The 20557-nt window shown below is 40.0% G+C and overlaps 1 protein-coding gene across 2 annotated transcripts in view; it reads left to right on the top strand.

Annotated features, from left to right (window-relative positions):
* The window catches only part of PDE4D (phosphodiesterase 4D, cAMP-specific), a 1047082-nt gene that overhangs the window by 977184 nt on the left and 49341 nt on the right, over positions 1–20557 (top strand). The window lies entirely within an intron of this gene.

The raw sequence follows: 20557 nt of genomic DNA, 5'->3' as shown, positions 1-20557 counted from the left end.
TCCCTCTCCCTTCCTCTCTGTGAGAAATCAATAAAATATATTATAAATAAATAAATAAATAAAACAAAACAAAACAAAACAAAACTGTATTGATTGGGACAGGGTGTTGATCACATATCTTTTCATATCGCTTCAAAAACTTATGCTTATTTTCTACTTTCAACTTACTCTCCATAAAGGCATATTTTCTCTCTTATTCTCCATAGAATGAAAAAGAAAAAGAAGAATCAGTATCTTAAAAATAAAAATCTATCCATGCTTCTCACCACTTGAGGACATAACCAGCTTCCTTCACTATTCATTTATCTTTATGATCCTCTCCTGCCCATCTCTCTAGCCTCATCCCACGCTGTTTGCCGCACATGCACCCTCTGCTGTAACAAATGCACTGTGTCCCCATAACTTTGAACCTTTGTCCATGTTATTCTGTCTGGGACCCCTTCCCACCTATCCACTCCTTACCTTACTCCACTCTCGCTCTTCTTCTCTGCAATTAATTCCTCCTGCATTTGTATATATCAAGAATTTCCTCCTCCACGAAGCCCTCCCCCCCACCTCCAGACCAAGTTAGATGCCACTGTTCAGTATGTGCCCTTATCACAGTGGTACACTAGGATTGTTAGCTTCTCTCGATTCATGACCAGATTGTGAGCTTCTTAAGAGCAGTATCTTGTCTATTGATCCTTGACTGTCCAGCATCTTATCCATTGTTTAGTATACACTATATGTTCAACAAATATTTGTGAAATGAATCAATGAATCAATGGCTTTTCATTAGTGGAGTTAATAGGGAATCTGAAAAACACATAGGAGCAACATGTGGACAACTTTGCTTGAGGTAAAAGTACTTTGCCAGAGACCACCTTTGAAACTTCATCTAGTTGGGTCACTTTTGTATTCTTTATGAAATAGGAATATCAATTCTCAGATCCTATTAAAGGAGGTCTAGTTACCAAGGAACAATACAAATTAGTGTCAAATTGACTTTCTTAGAGTCCCAAATCATAGATCCTACAGATAATATTATGTTGAAATGTCTCATTAGCTTCTAAATATTGATATGAATGAAGTCATCTGATTAAAATAGCACGAGCCAAAGGAGGGAACAAGATTTCTAGGTTTTCAGTGTACTTCCTGACAAAATGTTTTATGGGTGTATAATCTCTTGACAATTTTCTGATCTAATTCCCAAGGAAATGTTAGATTTAAGATGTTTATTCTGCAACGGAAAGTTTGTGATATTTTATTTTCATTACAAATGGAACAAGTAGACCACATTTATCATTTGTGGCCAGGGAATAAAAGGAGCCCTATGTGTAGAAAAAAAGCAGTCTCCAAAATATGAAAATCGGGTGTTGATGACCTTGAAGTCAGTGTGTAAGGCAAGCATAGAATCTACTGACTTTTCTTTCTTTAATGAAACTTACTCCCTTTCTATTATGAAAGCCGGGCAGCCTGCGGACATTTCTACAACTGAGTTGCTCCTTAGTCTTGGTAGTCAGGTTATTTTTGGAAGGATAGAAGAAAGCTAGTACCTAAAAAGAGAACTAAGCATGGAGAGGGGATCATCACTAATGAATGTATTAACTCATGGTTTCTGATACTCTTGCTAAATACATTTTTTAAAAAGTTATTTGGTAAGCAAGTAAGAGCAGATGATTTATTGATATTTTAGAGGGAAGTAAAAAAAAAACAACTCTAGTTAAAAAGAGAACTAAACTGCCCAGCCAGTGTGGCTCAGTGGTTGCGCGTCTACCTATGAACCAGGAGGTCATGATTCGATTCCCTGTCAGGGCACATGCCTGGGTTGCGGGCTCAATCCCCAGCCAGGGGCATGCAGTAAGTAGCCTATCAATGATTCTCTCTCATTGATGTTTCTATCTCTTTCTCCCTCTCCCTTCCTCTCTGAAATCAATAAAAATATATATTTTTTTAAAAGACAACCAAGCTGAATTAACAAATCACCAAATTTTGTGGGATATTGAAAATTTACTGCCAGTAGTTTTGTGGTTCATTGTGATAAAATACTGGCGCCTGGGTAGCCATAGGACCTGACGGCTACCTAACCTTAGGAGGGTCAGAGCTGGTGCTGCATGGATTCGTTTAAGCGCTGAGTAGTCCGCCTCGCACAAAGTGCACCAGTTTGAGCGTGGCTAGGACTGTCTAATGGTAGCCCACAGGACTTACTTCAAAGAGTAACAAGAATGCAAATGTTACCTTGGCTAATAGGCCTACCGATTTGATTTTTGAAATAAGAAACATTTCTAATATATTTTAGCAAAATTTGATCTTATGAAGGGGACCTGAAATAGAGCATATTTGGGGACTTAAAGCTGGATTTTTTTTTCCAGATTTTATCTCTCAGTCTCTCTCTTTCTCCTCCTTCCTTCCCTTCTTCCTTCTTCTCCCTCTCCCCTTCTCTCCTAGTGAAGCCATATATTCTTCTCAGGTTTCTTTATTAATGACAACAACAATAAAACAGTTATTCTGGCCACAATCCAGGTCAGGTTTTTAATTTAAATACCCTTTTCCTTAGAGGTACCTTGGAATTAGATTCTTATTCCCTCACCTTCCTTTTTGTATTTCTGAATGATATTCATTAGTTTAAAAGAAGGATTTCAGATTCATACTAAAAATTGATACTATACTATTCTCACTTTTTTCCACTTCCTTCTTTTGCATTCCCCATCCTGCTGCCACCGCCAAGTAAACTGATTATCTCAAACTCTATCTTCTCTTTTATATTCTTAAGGCAATAATTGAAGTTGGCTTGCTCCAAGGCTGATACTCTGGGTGTCGAAATAACTTGAGGCATAGAATAGTTGGAGTCAATTTATTGGTAGTTTTGATTACATATGTCAGTTTTATAACCTGCCATGCATAATACAACACTTTCTAACCTAACTCTGGCCCTGGCCCTGGTCTTGGCCCGGGCCCATCTCAAAATGTGACTAGCACGATTACTGGTTGGTACTTCGACTCTTGTCTTCAAGTTTGGTCATCTGAAGGAAAATTTGCAGAGGCATTTGCAATAAGGGCATTTAATTAAGAGGAATATTATGTACAGCATTGATCCATAGTGTAGCTAATAAGTTCATCATGCTGCAAATTAAAAGGGATTTGTTAGTACATTGGCCCATAAGAGTGAGACCTGTCTCAACGAGAATATTGAAAGAGGCAAAGCAGTGCAACTTTCTTCTTCATGGGCAGTGAACTAACTTGCCAAATCTGGGCCATCGATCATAGTAATTGTGTGCAAAATAAATCATACATCTTCCACAGTTCATTGTATTCATCAGCACTTTTGAAGTCAACCATGCAGAGTAGTCACTGTTGGCCACATTTTCAATTGTCTATGGTTTAGGCAGTATGCCTCGGCTGTCCTTAAAGTATGTGTTCTCAGATAGTTGTACTCCATGGGCCAGTTTCAACCACATTTGAAAGGACAAAAGGGCAGCCTTGTTTGTAAGAGAGGGCATTATAGTATGTCTTCAGAATTGTTGCCTTAAAAACCAAACCATTGTCTAAAAAGTCTCTTAGAATCACTTAGAGCTTGAATACGTGAATAGAAGACTGAATTTCTCAATTGTGTACGTGCTAGCACTCATTATGCAGGCCAAAAGGTACAGGGAAGTGCCACTTAAGTGTGCCTATGAGTGTATGAAGTGTGTGTACATGGGGAGGGCAGGAAAGAGTGCTCAAATATGAAATAATTTAATTGTGGTCCCTGTTTCAATTGCCTTTTTAAAAATATGTTTTCTTTGGAAATAATTTCAAACTCATGGAAGGCTTCATGAACAGTACAAAGAACACATGCATATTCCTCACCCTGATTCACCCATTGTCAACATTCTGCCGCAAGTGCTTTATTGCACCTTCTTTCTCTTTGTACACACACACACACACACACACACACACACACACACACACACAATTATTATTCTCTGAACCACCTGAGAGAAAGCTGCACACGTCATGCATGGCCCTTCATCCTCCAATGAGTACCTCCCAAGAACAAGGACACTTTTCTGTATAACGACAATACAGTCTCAAACATCTGATGGCCTTTGAATATTTCAGCATGACTTATTTATACCTTTTCACCTCAAATTCTATTCCAGATACTGAAACTGCCAGAAAGAACAGCTCAACTATCTTTAAAAACAGACATCTCGCTAACATTTTAAAATTTACAAACATGTCATGTCACTATATGGCAAATGACTAAATGCTGACGTTAGGGAGAATAGATGATTTAATACAAATAAGATTTACCTTAATAAATCTTATCTGTTTCGTGATGCATCTTATCAATGGCATTGTGGTTAGCTAGCATTCTTTAGGACAGACAGAACATTTTGTCTGTATTTTTGATCCTGTTTTTCCTTTTATAATCAGACTAGAGGCCCAATGCACGAAATTCGTGGAAGGGGCTCAGCCCTCGAAGCCCCAGCTTCATCCAGAAGGTCATTCAGCTGTCTGGTCTAATTAGCATATTATGCTTTTATTATTATAGATAACCCCAGATTTTGAAAGATTGAAGTAGTTTCTACTTAGACAGTGCCCTTACCTTGCTACCTGAAAGTACATAATAGAGAGGTGAAAGGGCACTGGAGGTGCTAAATGGGTTGAGTAGGATCAGGGGTCCTTTGGGTAATCATCCTTCCACTGAAATAGTGTCTCTCAAAAGAGTTCTTATAGCCAATTTTATTTACTAAAATTTTAATGCAGGTTTAAACTGCTATGAACAAATAGAACTGAGACTTATGCTTCATAATCTATACACTTAATTTTGGTAATCCTTTTCAGATAGTTCTAGATGCTCTAAACTAGCAATCTGTTACTACAAAATATCCTCAAATTACAGTAAGCTGGCAACCAGTCATCCAGTATCTACAGTACAGCCTGGCATATGTGAACACACTCCTTTTTAACAACACTAAGCTATAGTCCTAGACCAAGGGAAATTGGAGTGTTACTGTTGGTCTTTGTATTAGTTGAGACTGTATTTCACTGTGAATACAAATATTTAAAATAGAAGTGGCTTAAAGAACATAGATGTTTATTCTCTATCATGTTAAAATCCGAAAGTAGACCGTCTAGAGCTAATGTGGCAACACTGTTCCATAAAGTCTTCAAGAACCGATGCTCCTTTCATTTGGAAGCTATTAGATGTGCCCTTTATGCCTAAATTCAACTTGTGGCCCAATATGGCTGCTCCCGCTCCATCCATCAACTTCATGTTCTAATCAGTAGAAAGGAATGAAGAAGGACAGATATGAGATGTATGACGGATGTCTTTTAATGAAAGCTCTTGAAACCTCCACATAACACTTCTATTAATCCATTTACAAAAACATAGTTATGTGACAACATCTGGCTACATAGGAGTCTGAGAATTTTCTCTAGTTTGAATTTTCTCTACTAATATAGCTGATGGAAGAGCACCAATATTAGGGGACAGCTAGCAGTCTCTGCGACATTGTTGCCTATTAATAATGTTGCATGTGTTTTAAATATTTAATGTCAGTCTGCCGCACTGCATTTGCAATGTCGTTTATAGTATGGTCTTTTACGGTATGAGCTTAGTAGCTGCAGTGTTCAGGGGAGCTGCATTAGGTTTACTAGAATATCTTACCTGTGCTGGGTTAAGGACCTAAAGATTAAATGTGCTAGACTAATCACTAATCAATTTTAATGATATGTGGCCATAAATGCCCTACCTCAAAGCTTGCACGACGTCCACCTGGAATTAGGGGAAGAAGAAACTAGTAGTTTGTGTTCTTAATACTGTGTGATGCTCATCATGTTCTTACCAACTCATTCTCTATTTAAGTTTGAATCACAGGTACATTTTGAACTTATGGTAGAAAGAGTCCTGAAGTTTCACATGAGAATTCTCTGCTTGTTCTAACAAGATTGTGTCCCAGCAGGCATGCCAAAATTTGATAGCTACAAATAGGGAGGTCTGAAAGGAGAGGGGAGAAGATCATTTCTTTTAACCCTACTGCAGTGTCTTGGATTAAGGTAGACAACGGTTGCCATTTTGCTGACATGAGCAGACATGTCACAATATAGGGAGAATGAGCAATCACAGAGCTGATTTCATTTCCAGTGGGGTTTATGGAAGCACCAAAACACGATGTACCAAATGATCCTAAAAGTATGAGGTAATCTAATTTGTTCCATCATTACAAGAAATTAAAGCCACGCATAATTACATCCCAATAGTAAAAAGAACCCATTAACGTGCCATTGTTATTGACTGAATAAAGGGAGCTTTTTGATTACCTTGGCTAGCCACATTTTAATTTCTGTCTGTCCATTTACTCCAGAACACATTAGAGGGCCTTAACTGATTTTGACAAAATAAGCTGCATTATTAAAGGTGCAGTTTAACCTGAGAAACTTAAGTTTAATTACTAGGTTAGAGTTTCCAAATGGGCATATTTTCTACATTTCAGCAAATTTGGGGATGTAATTATTAGGGAGTCTTTGGTTTTTAGTGTTCATTAGAGGTCCGTGATGGCAGGAAAGGCTTAAATTTAAAGAACTGATTTTGTTGTAGTTGTTCCACCAGGAGTCTCTCCAAAGAGAGGCGTCTGTCTGTTCTTTTAGGAGGGGACCAAAAGCCCCCGAATGCAGTGATTGAGGGGTGTGCCTCCCAGAGGAAAGTCTCTGCAGGGCGCAGGGCGGAGTACCCAGACCTCCAAGGGAGTGGAGTTAGGCAGCTAAATGATGTGAGGTGAACTCTCCCATACATAGTGTCCCTGTGATTTAGCATCCAAACCAGGGCACTTTGGAGAATGAGGGGCAGCTGTTCCTAATGACATTGGGATAACAGACATAAACCTGGTAAATTCCAAACCAATGGGATGTATGGACCCCCATCCATAAGAAACAGAAACCTAAGCAAATAAATGTCATAAGGCTTTTAGGTAGTCGGAGAATAAATGGTTCTGCAGGACACTCAGGAGGAAAAATGGAGACAAGGGTCACTCTCCCAGGGCTTTCTCTCCCCAGCACAAAAGCCACTCTAGTCACGTGACATCTCCGACTGTGAGGTTTACAAGCCCCTGGACCATGTTAATATTCCTCTAAGTCTAGTTATTGATTCTCAGATGCCTTAGCAGCTCTGGAAACATTACAGAAAGGTAGCCTTAATAAAGGGAATGCTTGATCAGTTAATTCAACCAGCATTTAGTGGATACCTAGTTTGTGACAGGCAGTGTTTAGCACCAGAGATTGAAAAATAAATTTGATGTGGTCGCAACCCTGGAGAAACTCAGCATATTAGCAAACAAATCATTGTGATAGTTTAGTGAGTTTATTACTTGAAGAGTTAACTTCAGATTTGGCTGCCGCGCATCAAACATGGTATTTGCGAGAGTCTATCTTTAGAGGGAACGCCTGCTGGGTGGTAACCTGGATTTTCCTAGTCCCCTACTAATGCTAGACACCATAGCAAAATAAACAGGGTGAGCGGGCTGTGTTAGAGAGGGGGGTGTAACTCAGGGGGCCTTGTTTTCCAGACTGCTAATTTATTTATTTTTCCACTTGGAAAGCTCTTTCCTACCATCTGAGCTCTTCTGGCCAAATCAACAGAGACAGGCTACAAAGATTTTGAATGGGTTAAAAGGTTTGCTTGTTTAATTAGATAAAAAATTTGAGAACACTCTCCAGGATTACTGTGCCCAATCACATTGATAAAGCCGAGAGAGACTCAGCCAGCCAGTGGATAAGGGAATCAGGGAGAAGAATGAGCTGGGAATAATTCAAGAAACAGTCAGGCATGCTCTGTGTACCTGCATATTCAATTCATCATTTTCTGGACACTTACTATTTTCCAAGCACTGCTTTCCATGCATCATCCTATTTAATCTTCAAAATCACCCCATGATGTAGGTAGTGCTCCCATTCTACAAATTAGAGAACAAGCTTAGAGAAGTCAGTTTATATGAGGGTCTCACACTAGTCAGTGGCAAAGCTCAGGTTTGGAAACCAGGACTACCTTACTCCAAAAATGATTCTCTTGATAAATCCGTCTTTGGCCCAGAATAACCCAGTATATAATCCACTCAAGGATTAAGAAGTGCGGGATCCTTTGGCCTTGTTTCTAAAGAAAGGAACTGACCGTGGGGAGGTGGGGGAGGAGGGGTCTAAGCTGGAATAGAGGCTTAATTCAGGTAGAATAGACTCCTTCCTCCAGAATCCGACCAGTTTAAATTCAGGTTCCAATCTCACCCTGAAGGAGAATTATGTTAGCAATGCTTACTTGTCCTGATGAATTCACTTCTAAAGTTACATTGTTCCACAAAGAGAACAGGACCCAGGGCCAGAGGGCCCAGCTCCTAGGGAGAAAGAGGCAGGCAGAGGGAGCAGCGTGTGGGAAATCCAGCTGCAAAATGTGATCATGTTTTCCTCACCAACTTACCTGGCAGCCCCAATTTTTTCCCTCTGCCTCCCACAATTGCCTTTTTAATTGTCTTTTTTTGAATAAACATGATCAACCTGGCAGCCCCAATTTTTTCCCTCTGCCTCCCACAACTGCCTTTTTGTCTTTTTTTGAATAAACATGATCGATCTTCCATCAATCCACTTCTAGTTGGTTGATTTTCTACACTTTTAGAGACTCATGCCTACCCTCTCCTCCTTCGCCCTGGTGGTTGTAGCTCTCTACCTCCTTTCCTCCCTCACTCCTAGGCTTCCCCTGCAAAGAATTTGGAGAGTTGAAGGAAAACACTGTTTTGTGCCTGGTGTGCCTGAGGCCTGGTGCCAGGAGCTGATTCTTGCCCCATCCGAGCCACCAGACCCACTCTTCCTGTTGTTCTCACATTGTTCCCTTAATCCCAGCCAAGTTTGTGAACTCTGATGATGAGTTACCAGGTGGAGGAGAGCGCAGGCAGTCTCTCCAGGAGGCTGGGCTGGACCCTCGCAACTTTCCCGCCCCTCACATGCTCTACCGTAGCACACACAAATTGCTTTCAAATCACTGGATTGTTCACTTGTTGATCAGAACCTCTAGATTGTGGGCTCCCTGAAGCCAGAGAGATCTGAATTCAGCTCTGACATTGAGCACCTCTTATAATGCCAGATTACCCCTTCAGGTATTGAACAATACTTATTTGGTAGTTAATGGAACCAAAGTTTAAGTTGACAAGTATGAATCCTGTAACAATGTCTATTTCCCTAACTTTGTCTGTAGAAAGGGACTCACCCCCTGGTAAAAAAAACAAAACAAAACAAAGATATGTGGGTTCCCTCCAACTCCAGAACCCATCACCCTTAATCGCCTCCTGAGTGCCCTCCTCCATAAGCAATCTCAGGATTACCCATTCCAGACTTTCCTGCTGCTCCTAAGGACAGCTTGTCATCTGCTTCCTTTGAAGGAGCATTTGCATGAAGGGAGTAACCCGTGAAAGGCAGGAATAGAATAGATGAAAAGAAAGAGGGGAGGAATGACTGGATGAGCAAATGACAAGTATGACTAGATATGCAGAGATGTGACCCTGAGGAGACTTCCTGACCAGAGGTGAGCGTGTGTACGTGGCATCAACCACCGGGGATGGTGAGGACAGAAGGGTCCAGTGAGGTAGATTGTAGAGGGGCTCTCAGGAGTCTAGCTGAAGTTTGGATGCAAACCTGTAGGTATTAAAAATCCAGAATATGGTCTTGCGTGAGAAGATATATTATTATTATTGTACAAGAGGTGCTTTGGGAACATAAGGTTATGTAGGAGAGACTGAAAGAGGAAAAGACCCCTAAAGATAAACAGCTAGAATTCCCAGTAATATTTTTGTAGGAGTTTAAAAGCTAGACAAAAAAATGAGAGCTGTATGGAAAATTTTATTTTTTCCTATTCGTTCGCCAATTAAAGAGTAGGATGTATGGCACTCTTTGAGGAACTGTGCTCCCTATTTGGTTGAGTCATTAGTAATTGTTAGGTCATTGGAGTCAGATATTTTTGGTCAGGCCAAGTTCCTCACAGGACATTTCATAGGGTCCAGTTGGTCCATGGACAGCTGAGATCATTTGGCCAAGGCCATTCCTGAGTAACCGTTGGAACCAGGAAAGGAATCTCTGTCTTTCGACGCCAAATCAAATAGTCTTTCCGTGACACCACATTAGCATTCTGGATTCCAGAAACACTTAATTTCTCTACCTTGAATGTGTAAGGTCTTTAAGGGCTTGTCTAAAACACTGCTCTCAGGAAGGTTCCTGTCACTTGTGCTAAGGACATAAACTTTTTTGTTTGGTCCTTAAAATGTTTAACTTTTTAATTAGTTGCCAAAATTTTGAAAACATACATTTTGCATTAAAATATCCAAATGTGAGGATTCTGTTGAAAAATCTGAAGATCTGGCAACAGTTGGCCAGCATTCCCGCATGTGCCCTCTGAGGTCCCACCTGCTGCCCCAGCAACGCCCCCCCCCGCCCCCACCAACCACATCATTCATTCACATGACCTGTCTGGCTCTTGTAGGCACTTCAGTGGGTGACCTGCTTTATGTGTTCAACTGGGAAGCCTCTAGTGCCCTGAGGAAACTCACACGTTTGGAGAAATGATTTACAAAATATCTGCATATTAAGCAGCTCATACCTTAGAGATCTCTGTGTTCTACTTACTTCGCCCTTGCAGTAGGAAAGTAGGGGAGTTTTTATTATAAAGTGGGAAGAAAGAAAGAAGAGGGAGACTAACTTTTATTAAGTTAGGTGATTCCTCAGCTAGTGTTTTCAAACGTACTGGGAGATTATAAAATCAATTTAGTAGGTCACAGTCAAGATTTTTAAATTAAGTAAAAAAGAAAACATCAGAGTTGAGTCATAGATGGTAAGGGTAAATAGTATTTATTGTAAGTTCTATTTCAATTATTTATCTGTATATATTGATCAAATATAAATTAGTATATATGTATGTATACTATTTCAATTATATATAGATTCCCTTTATATTGCATATATTTCTTTTTATTTATTTCACTTAAACTTAAATTCATGATTTGTTAAACAAAGACTATAAACAAATTTTGCCATGGCTATTATAATATAGAATTCACTCCCCCCCCCCCACCTTGTAAACAAATACAGGTATCAAAGCATTCCTGTACTGTACACATTTTTTATACTAGGAGTCAGTACCCACACTTCTTCAAAAAGGAGCACAATTAACAATAGTATTCATTGTACCTACTTGAAACAGTATACTTGTCATAGTACAAAATATATTTCTTATAATGGCTCACTATCTAAAAAGTTTGAAAGCCACTGCTTCATCTCACTTAATCTTCCCCCAAAACTCTATGGGCGCATCCTGGGCCTTCAGAAGAAAACAGCAGTCTCCACAGGCATTGAAGTCTCCCATCATTTTTGCTGCTTGGAAGATGTAAAAAAAAAAAAAGGAAAAAAAAAGGAATGGTCTGGTTATCTGGGGCTTGACACTGATAAAGAAAGGACAGTTTCAAGGTGGGTAGCCATGATTACTAGGTCAGCAATAACAAGTTATGAAAACAAAATTTAAAGACCCAAATTAGAATGTGGACCCAAATATCCAGAAGCTGCTTCATTGGTTAGATTTGCAACAAAAATTTATGTGAAAAAAAAATTCATTCCAGTGAAATAGTGGGAAAGCATAGTAGTGTTAGCAAAATAGCAAAATTCATAAAACTTAAAAATTGTACTTCAAGAGTTAAGATATGTAATGCTGTTTAAAATATAGTATATAGTCACCAGAAGGACATACTTTTACAATTAATTTTAGTGGCTATCAGACTTGTCTTAAATAAAAAACCTTCTGCTCATATTAATAGCTAGTGATCTCAGTGCAAAATGTCCACACCTTAAATAATTCTAGCATATATATATGATATGTACAGCCAATATGTGTTCAGACAATGGGAAGAAAAATGCTATGCAATTTCTTTCTCTGATCAAGGAGCTGTAATTTAAGCATAAACCTGAAATACTCAAAATAAAATTTGGGTTTACAAGATCAAGGCATGGCAAGAAGTATCCAGATTTCTGTGGACACTTCAAAAGCTAATCTTAAGAATGAAATAAAGCATGAATGGCATGTTTTATGCGTCTTGCTTAATAAAACAACTGCAGTTGCAATTGTGTTCATTTTCAGTGAGATATAGGTGTTGACTACTCCTAGCATCAAAAATATGCACAGAATTGTTTTTCTAGCTCGGTGCTCCCTGGGGAAAAGCACTATTCAATTTGCTGTCATAACTGCTTTGCCCGTCTGAGGACTGACACATCAACCCTTTTGTGGGCCTTCCCTTGAAGCACTGGTGAAGTTCCCCCACAGCCAGACAGGGACAACTCACCATCGCTGGCCCCAGTGCAGTGCTACACAGGGCCCAGGTATGAGAGAGGGTCTGGGCAAGGGAAGGCTGGCATTGCATGAGACCAAGGACTCTGGGCAACTGATCATTTGCTCCAAACTGGACAAGTCCGAGTTCTAAGAGCAAAGAGGCATTGCAAATCTTACTTTATGTTTTGCTAGACACAATGTAGTTTCTGAGAAGTGTACAATTTTATGGAAAGCAATAAATGGATTCTAGCCCTGCCCCCGCCAAAAAGAAGAAGGCAGAGGAGGAGGGGAAAGAGAGGGTGGGGGGGAGGAGGAGGGCGGGGGAGAAGGAAGATGGGGAGGAGAGAAATGACAGTTAAAATCAGCTGTTGTGTATTACATGTAACAGACTTGATAAATATTTATAATTTTTAACAAGTCACGCATTTAAGGAGAATTCAAACCAACAAAAATGAAATAGGCATGCGGATATGTGATTTTTAAATTAAAGTTAGTCTTAAAATTCAAATAAAATATGGAGAATGGCCTGGGGGCGGGGGGGGGAGGCATCCTTCTGTGGGATGTATTTTTAGCCCTATTTAGAAAAGAGAAAACCAAGGTACAGAGAAGCTAAATAATTCACCCGTGGTTGCTAAGTTGCAGAGGCAGCATTTGAGCCTAGACCTCTATTCCCTATGTCATGCTCTTTCTATTGCTCATAACTGTCCTAACAGGCCCCTGAAGTGGATACCCCGAGAACGCTGCTTACCACTTGCTGTGCATCTGCACTGCTGCAATGGATTCCGATCTCCCTCCTGCTCTCTTCTTTATTTTCCCCTCCTGGGCTACCAGTGCACTTATCCAGTTCCCACCGTCTCCATTAGCTCAAGGCCACACATTTAAGTATTCAACTCTACTTCCCTTCTCCTCCCTTCAAGGAGGCTACTCCATCCAGTCTATTTACCGCCCACACATGTAACCCTTATCCAGGCTCCAGACGTTTCTTCTACCTGAAAAGAATGCTAGCTGACTCCCTCCTCCCACAGCCATTCAAATCACAGACTTCATCGTCAAAGACGTACATCCTGGTTCGCCTTCTTCCTGGAGCCCTGTACACTTCACTACAGTCCATAAAGTCCCCTCCTTCTGGGCTACAATAGCACTCCTGAGCTGAATGATTTCTACGTCACCTTACACTGTCTCTAGGCAGCAGCTGGTCATGTGTCTGGTTTTCTCAGCAGGATATTATAAGTTCCTTCCCAGGCCCAGGCCACTGAATCTTTCATGTTCTTGTATTTCAAAGCAAGAGAACATCAGAGAGGCTCAGTAAATATGTATGGGGTTTCTTGACTGCTCTCTTTCTGGGGAAAAGAAAGAGAGGAGGGAATGGAAAGAGGCAGATTACTCTGACCAGTCTCAGCAGTGCAGGAAGGCCTGAGAAGGGGAAATAAGATATCGAAGGTGGGATTTTGAATATATGGAAACCTACAGAACTCAAGTAGTGTGTTTATGTTTTTGGACTCACCTGACATGGTACAGGACAAAGTTTTCCAAAGTGTGCTTTAAGAAATGATAGTTTTATTTTTAAAAAATCTGATGTCAAATAAATTTAGGTTATACTTGTCATTAAATGGGTCTCTCTGCTGTAGAATTTCTAGATTTTGGTAGGTTCATGTCCACGACAAATCACTGCCAAAGAGGCTACATAGTCAACATTTCCCAAACTTGTTTAACCACAGAATTCTTTTGGTAAAGAGAATCTTGTAGGAATACTGTTCATATGAACATTCTTTGGGAAATGTTGGCACGGTGCTCCCAGCAAACCCACAGTAAGTGGTGCTCTTTCATTAGCCAATGACATATATTCCACATTTTTTTTTATACATAGTAACTTTGCATGATTTGGTGTGGTCTTGTGAAGACTATTCTAGATCTTAGATTTTTCACTCATATGCAGCCCAGAGCTGGTTGATATGTGAGGGTTCATGGTGATGATAGAAACATAGTAACTGGTTTAGGACTGAGAACCTGTGAGAGAAGAAGGAACCTCTCATGTATTAAATGCCTTATTGCAGATAAAACTTATTTAAACAACCTTGTAAGTTGTTCTCCGACTGGCAATGGCACATGTTTACCCTCTATCTCAAATGTCACCTCCCATCCTCCACCTAAGTTAACTCTTCAGTTCATCCTTAGAGACTCGAGGCTAACATTCCTTCTTTCAGAAAGCTTTCCCAGATCCCTCACAGGCTGTGGCAGGGGACACTTTCCATGTCCCCTTTCTCTGCCTTGTGCTTACCTATACCTACTACCTGGTTTTAGTGGACAACTTACATACATGCTTTCTCATTAGACTTTGAGCTTCTGGAGACCCAAAGTTATTTCCTTACCTTTGGACACTCAACATCTAGCACATAGCAGGTGTTCAATAAAAGAAGACCATCATAACCAGTAGAGTGGAAAGTCTTTGAGAATTAGGCAGAGCTTTCAACTACCTTGTTCAATGCTAAATCTCCATCATTTAATGCAGTGCCTGGAAAAGAATCAATTGGGTGAGCAATGCAAGGTTATTTAACTCAGGGTCTCTCACTTAAACTAAAATAATCTAGAAGGTACTTTTTATTATCCCCAATTCACGGGTGAGGAAATTAAGGCTTAAGAAAGAGTAAGTGATGTGCCAGGAATTATGGCTTGTGTGTAGTAGAAGAGATTGGAATTTCCCACTTCTCTGCCAGTTTCAGTCAAGGGATAATACTGCTTATAGTCTAACACAGGTCATACGGAGTCTCCAACCCAGATTGTCCGATTAACCTTGGCTCAAATCCCAACTCCTTGGACAAAAGCCCTCCCTGCTCTTACACTGACTTCCACAAGTTTTCTCCTCTTTCTTTGCTTCTTCTCTTCAGTGTCAACTCAGGCTGACATTTCAGTTTGGGCCAATTCGGCCTCCAAGCTCAGTCCCTTCACTGGGTTAAAACAAAACAAAACAAAGAAAATCTCTTTATTTCAGCATTTTGTGCCATCAGTAACTTTATTAAATATTTGAAGGAGAGAGTGATTTATAGGGTGAAATCACCCTGTCCGCCAAGTTGACTCCTTACACACACACACACACACACACACACACACACACACACACTTCTGAAACAATCGGCACAGTCTTCCTCTCTCCGTTGTAGAAGAGATCACAGATTAGTTCCATCCAAACCAGGGCTCCTTAAAGTCACATCTTCTATATAAGTATCCTTATCAAACACTTTCTTGCAGGCAGGCTCTCCCTGAAAGAAATTCTGATGAAAAGTTATGGTGAATACAGTATGATTAAAATTTCAGTGACTAGAAGACTATAGTTTTTAAGAGCAAGAAGTCTATCCCCTTACAAATCACATTGGGAAGTCCTTTTCTATTCATGCCTGGCATATCTTGTGAATACATGCCTATGTATACTTTTAATTCTGAGATTGTCTTAGGTAAGAAGAATCATCAGAGAAGCAAATGTTCTATAAATTATTAATTTTACTCTACCAATAATATGGCTGAAGATAATGGTCTCACTGACTTCAGCCTTGCCTACTTCAATCCCATTTATTCCAGAGCCCTAGAATTTCCCATCTAATTAAGCTCAGAGCCCATATCACACAGTACTCTGAATCACTCAGCAGTTCCCACTCTCGAGGTTCAGTCCAAAGGCCTTACCTGCAAATGCCTGACAACACTTCCATGGCCAGTGTCTGTGGCTTTCTCCAGCCTCTTTCTCCCTGAGCAAGGCCCTGCTCATGACAGTTCCCTTCTCCGAATACACATGCACACGTACCTTACTGAATATAGGCCCGCATGTTTGCTCATATTTTTTTTCTCTAAAAAATCCTTCTCACCCTCTTATCTCCTATTTCATTCTTTTGGACTAAGCCTTCTCCCATTCTACCTCTGTCCCAGTCTGATTTAAATAGCTGTTTTTTTTTATTCTCCCATAGCCCATGTGTTTTCTTCTTTCAAATGCTTTCCATTTGCTCCATTCTAGACCCCAGGGTTTCCTTGGGTAAGATACACTCTTTTAATCATCTTCTTTTTACAGAATCTGTTAAGTACATGACACCAAGTTCATTCTAAATACATTACTGATGCTGCTAGAAGTTGACTTACTGTTAGTACTAGAAGTCACTGAAACCTAATCTTGCATTTATTTCATTTTAAAGTTCTACTAGAGCCTTAGGCAAAGCACTAGGGAAAAAAAATCATAAGATAGTGAGAAGCTAGAAGGAAAAAAATCAGAAAATTATGCACATCTTCCCTTTGGAGGATTTTTGAAGTAATAAGTGAAATATTATATATTTCATAAGATTTTAAAATACTTCAAAACAAGAACTTTGATGCCAGAAATACACTTGGACCTGAGAGCAGCCTGCCACTGGCAAGCTCTGCTTGAACCTGTTACATGTACACATTGAAAATGAATCCAACTCCTTCATGTATTTCCCATCAGATAAAAGGCATGGAGGAGGGGGAAAACGTCAGCAAAAGTTAGAACTAACCTGCACAAATCTTTTACTATAGCGAACTCAGGGAGGGACTAGCTCAAAGCAATGCATGAAATAGAAATCATTTTTCTCCAGTTCTGCCTACTTCAGATACCATCGACTCCATCCTTAGGAACAAAGAGAAAATTTTGGTGGGCATTAGGGGAGGAGAAGTTGGAATTGGTTAGGAAGATACATTTTTTTATTTTAAGAAAAATCTAAATCAGCTATTATAGCTTATTTTTTAATTAAGTGTAAGCAAATGGTGTTCGTAGTAAGTGATATGGGGGCGGGGGGGCTGTTCTCTTCATTTACACCAATAGGCTTATCTAGGAATTATGACAAACTTATACAGACCTTTAGTCATTCCAGTGTTGGTAAAGCCAACATCCACATAGTAACACATCACGTAGAGTGGATCCTTTTACCTCAATGGTCAACATTGCTTAAGTTGTGGGTAAGAGTAATTGCTAAACATTTCACAAGAAAACGACCTCAACCCCTTGCTAACTGCTGTGGCTCTGAGGCAATTCCTTTTTTCCTTTGCATAGGGAAGCTGCTGCTTCAGCATCTCCTCCCAGAGCCCCTGGCACGGGTTCAGGCCATGTGTCAGGGGAACCCTTGATCGCATCACAATGACGGAAGCCAAGTGCTAGCCTGCAAGAATTGAGAACTGTTTGTTCACAGAAGATCCCGAGTAGAATCACGGGTGTTCCATAGTTCAAGGGTGCCTTGAAGAAAACCATGTAGGAGGAGACTTCCAAAGGCTCGAGTTATTTCTCAGTTGCTGCTCCATTGCACTCTCCTAGCTTTTAAGAAATTTCACCAACAGTTGTTGATTAGGAATTTTTCTCCCTATAGTTAGTTCCTTGATTTAGCAAGATTTGGGACAGTTAAATAGAAGAATTTTCATACATTTTCAAGGAGTACCACAGTGAATACTACTCTCTGGGGAGAAAAGTATTTTATTAAGGAATACAGTTTGTGCTCTTGGTAAAATCCAAAATTAAACAAGCTCACTGTTTGTGTCCTGCTATTGATGACACTTTAGGTGTGTTTGTGTAGTGTGGTGATTCAGGTTCCTGTAAGATAGTTGGCAACTTCACCTTAAGGCTTTTCAGTAGGGATGAAAAGGTCAGTTACTCAATTTCTTAGAACATTTGGGGTTAAAATTCCTAAAAGTTAAGATTTAATAATGATCCTGAAAAACTGTGGTTAACCATATTGCCTATAAACCTAGGAATTTGGAAAAAGTAGTCTTAGTTCTATGCTAATATCAACCATAATTCTTTATTTGAGTAACAGTTTTATAGAACAAACTGTTCTTTGCTGTGATTAGTAATTATTTTCTTACTTATTGGTAAATAGATGGGCTCTTTTCTTTTCTTTTTCCACTCTCCAGATTTATAAGGTACATGCAGAAGATGTTAGAACTTAAAATACATCTATTACCACATTATGATTGCACCCAAATGTTGATTGTCTAGGATTTGGACATAAAGTAGATCTTCTGAAATAAGTTGTTCCCATTGTCCCTGTACTTCCTTCTTAAGAGCAATCCTGTGTTGAAGTGCATGTTTTGAAGCATTGGCTCTCGAGAATTACATTTCTATTATGATTAAAAAATAAACAGTGAAATATAATATCTGGTGCCACATCCTGTTAGGCCCAAGGCCTGTATTTCTGAAAAGCTTTGAGAAGTTGAAGATGGGAGGGGATTACTTACATAGGAGCTCAGACTTTTGGAAGAATTGGAGTGCAGGGAAGAGGAACATGGAAAGCCAAGTCTTAGCGGTATGGAGAGGGGATTCCTGGCTTCTGATGTAACCAGTGACTGGAAAGATGACAGTGAAAAATCCTTGACACAATGATTTTGCATCTTTAACCCACTGGACATGCTAACGATGGACAGATTACCCAAAATAAGTCAATTTCTTCTTAAAATATCCTACATCCCTATTTTATACAGTAGAGAGATGAAAAAACCAAAACCAAAACCATATAGCCCTGGCCGGGTAGCTCAGGTGGTTGGAGCATTGTCCCATACACTAAAAGGTTTCAGGTTTGGACTCCAGTCAGGACAGAGGCCTAGGTTGTGGGTTCAATCCCATTCGGGCTCCTATGGGAGGCAACCAATTGATGTATCTCTCTCACATTGAAGTCCCTCTCTCTTCCATTCTCTTTCTCTTTCTTCCTTCCCCTCCCCCCTTTCCTCTCTCAAATCAGTGGGAACATATAGTAGATATACTACCATCACAACTAGGTACTTCTGTGCTTGCATATGGAAGGTGTTAAGTACAATGAAAATAAGTTATGGTCATAGGCTTAATTATAATTTATGACCTTAAGGGTATGGGATTACAAGGGACTTTCTACATCATGTCTTTGTGTAATGTTTCAATTTTTATAACAAACATGGTATGTTTTTATATTCTTATAATCAATCAGGGCAAGGCTATACAGATAAAATATTTTATACTTACTATTTTAAATTATCTTTAAGGTTGTTCCTTTTGTTAGAGATAAAAGCTCCAGTCTTACACTTTATAACTCACCTGGCAAGGTTTAGGCAGTTGTTTGTTCTCCTCGAGTATACATTTACAGAAATTGGTATAGGAGGGGGGGAAAACACAGTGGAATAAAAGAGGCAAATTTTAACCTAGAGTTCTCAAAGTGAATAGCAATAGTTCAAGAATCCTTGATAACAATGAACCACGCAGTACATGTAACAAACACTTGAAAGTTATTCTAACTTTTACAAATGATATATAAAAACTTACCTGGAAAATGCCAGGAGCTTGAGATTCAGTCCATGAAATTCTTTACTGTGCTGCTGATCATTTATAGAGCCTACATTTCAAAGGCAGAATTTCTTCCCCTATATTACCTTGTAGATTCCAAGACAAAGAAAAGCCATCTCACCAACTTCGTTGTAAGCTTTTCAATGTGTTCTTTCTAACTGAAAATAACAAAGTTTTATAAGATGGACTTTTGGGAGTTTGGATTATTTTTCCCGCGAGAGGTTTGCTTATCCGCAGGCTAATATAGCGAAGTTCTCCATAATTGATGTGTTTATGGAGAGTGCCCATGGTCCCCAGGTCAGCTTTTGTAAATAGAACCCGCTTTCATATACGTATAATGTTTTCATTTTTCTCACCTTTGTAGTTTATTCTGTGCATGGTGAATAGAAATACCCTGCCAGCCTTTTCCCCTTGGCATCCCAAGACCATCCTGGTCTCTGATTTGCAATTCCACAGGCGACTGAGGCACGTATGCAGGACATGTGTCAAATGCCTTTACTATGTGGTGCATTCACACGGCTGCTGCTTTAAGATAACTCTTGGGCAATTCTGAATATGAAATTACAGCATATTGTCAAGTCTGAGCGTCCCGACCCACAGCTTTGCATGTTTTTGTTTGCTTGTTTATGTCCGCCCCCAACATTTAGTCGGGTGCTTAGCCGCGACTGGGTACTGACAAAGTCAGGTCTTGATAGAAATGCTTTTATTCCCACAACCACCCTGTCCTCATTGAAGTAGGCAAATCCTAAACCCTCAGAAACGAAGGTTCAAACACCCTAAAACCCAAACCCTCAGAAACGGTGGCGCGGGTCCTAAGTCACCTTGTTGGTGCCGCCCGGCGGGTCTCCCGCGAACTCTCCCAGGTAGCCAGCTGCCAGTGGCCGAGGCGATGAGGCTCTGGCTTTCGGGGAGACCCGGCGGGGGCAGCGGCTCCCCAGGGGCTC

This window comes from Myotis brandtii, unplaced genomic scaffold (genome assembly GCF_000412655.1).
Source record: "Myotis brandtii unplaced genomic scaffold, ASM41265v1 scaffold115, whole genome shotgun sequence".
In the NCBI taxonomy this organism is placed as follows: domain Eukaryota; kingdom Metazoa; phylum Chordata; class Mammalia; order Chiroptera; family Vespertilionidae; genus Myotis; species Myotis brandtii.
This window is presented reverse-complemented; position numbering and strand designations above follow the sequence as displayed.